Source organism: Crocodylus porosus, unplaced genomic scaffold (assembly GCF_001723895.1).
Source record: "Crocodylus porosus isolate Cpor-Errol unplaced genomic scaffold, CroPor_comp1, whole genome shotgun sequence".
In the NCBI taxonomy this organism is placed as follows: Eukaryota; Metazoa; Chordata; order Crocodylia; family Crocodylidae; genus Crocodylus; species Crocodylus porosus.
The window spans coordinates 86,105,607-86,107,296 of NW_017728943.1; the positions used below are offsets into that span (position 1 = coordinate 86,105,607).

Here is a 1,690-nt window from a genome sequence, read left to right on the forward strand (position 1 = left end):
GGGTGTGGAGTTTGTGGGAGGAGTTGAAGGGGGGCTGTCACACTCCCACCCTCTGCAGCATACAGCCCCCAGCACTGGTAGCAGTAGCCAGCTGGGCTGTTGGGGCCATGGCCTGCTGAAGGCACAGCCCCATGGTGATGCAGTGCTGCCTGATCCAAGGTCTGTACATGGCAAATGGAGTCAGACTGACCCAACCAGGCCAAACCCGGCCTGGATTGCCCTGTTAGCATGTACCTGCCCCCTTAGCACATCCCACATCCCTCCAACCCCACACCACTCCCCACCCCCTATATCCCTCCCAGCCACCCACCCACACACCCCACATCTGTCCACATGCCTCACATCCCTCCCACATCCTCCCCACACACACCTCACATACCTCCACCCCCACACCCACCCACACAACCCACATCCCCTATACCCACACCCCCACATTCCCACCCACAAACCTCCCCACAGCTCACCACCTCTTCTTACTCCCCCTCCTACATCTTCTCATGTCTCACAGCCTGCATGCCCAGCTGCCAGTCAGGATGGGACCTGCTGGCAGGAGCTGTGACTGCAGGGGCAGCTGTTCCCACATCCTGGTGTGTGAAGGGGGTAGGGGCAGTGGCAGCTCTGATTTTTCTATCATAAAAAACTAAAAGCAAACATCAAGGCACATAGCTATTTAGCATGTATTTTATTATGATGATCGAGGCACTGGTAGACTTCTAAATGGCTTTAAAATTGTAAGTATATCAATAAAACACTACCCAACTGATTTTTATCTCTCTACTATACACACACACACAGTGGCACTTCATTTTAATGGTGGAAGAACACAGATTTTTGGGTGTTTTAAAGAATGAATTTGGGATTTTTTTTATCAGAGAATTTGCAGTTTTTAAACAGGGAACACCAGGATTCCTGCTAGTGGGGCAAGTGGCAGGACCCAGGTGGCGGAGCTGGCACTGGGGACCCAGCTGGGGGCAGATGAGGTGGCTGGCTGACCTCTTGGTTATTTGGGGCCAGGAGAACTTGTTTTGACAGTTCAGAGTAGGCCACAACAATGAGCACATCTTCCAGGCGATAGCTGCACAGATGGCTGGGTGGGGGCACACATGGCAGCAGTGCTGCAAAAAGACCAACTGTTCAGCCACCGCCCACTGGCAGCTGGCCCAGAGACAGCTCTGCCTCAGTGCCCATGCCACAGCCCTGGAGGCCATGCAGTCCCTGTCTAGGTCTGGCTGGTGTGCAGATATGGGGCTGCAGGTCCATGGGGGTGGATGTTGTCATAAGTGGCAGCAGGTCATAGCCAGGCAGCATCCCTGCTACAAGACTGCTGCAGTGGGTAGAAGGTCAAGGCTGGTGCAGCTGTCTAGCTGGCACAGGGAGCTAGTGTCCCCATATGTCAACTGGCTGGGCCTCAGAAGCCCCTGAGAGGAGGTAGCCTTGAGCTGCTCACCAGGGAAGCTTTTTATACTGCTGCCCCAGCCACAGGTACTGGCCCCAGCCTTCAGCTCCCCCTGGCTGCAGATCCAGGAGGAGCTGGGCAGTGTCAGTTTGCCCTGAGTGACACAAATTGTCCCACACTAAAGTACATGTTCAGGCATGTGTGCTGAGACACAAATCCCTGGTACAAATTTGTGCTGCTGCTATTTGAGCTGTGCAAGCTGCTGCAAGTGCTATTAAGCTGCTATTGAGCTGC

The 1,690-nt window shown here is 54.2% G+C and overlaps 1 long non-coding RNA gene across 1 annotated transcript in view; it reads left to right on the plus strand.

Moving 5' to 3' along the window:
- LOC109319261 overlaps positions 1-1,419 on the plus strand; it is a 2,271-nt gene extending 852 nt beyond the window's left edge. Inside the window, exon 2 of the long non-coding RNA XR_002103443.1 lies at positions 1,341-1,419. This is a non-coding gene — a long non-coding RNA (uncharacterized LOC109319261). The remainder of the gene's footprint in view (positions 1-1,340) is intronic.
- The last annotated feature ends 271 nt before the right edge of the window (positions 1,420-1,690 follow it).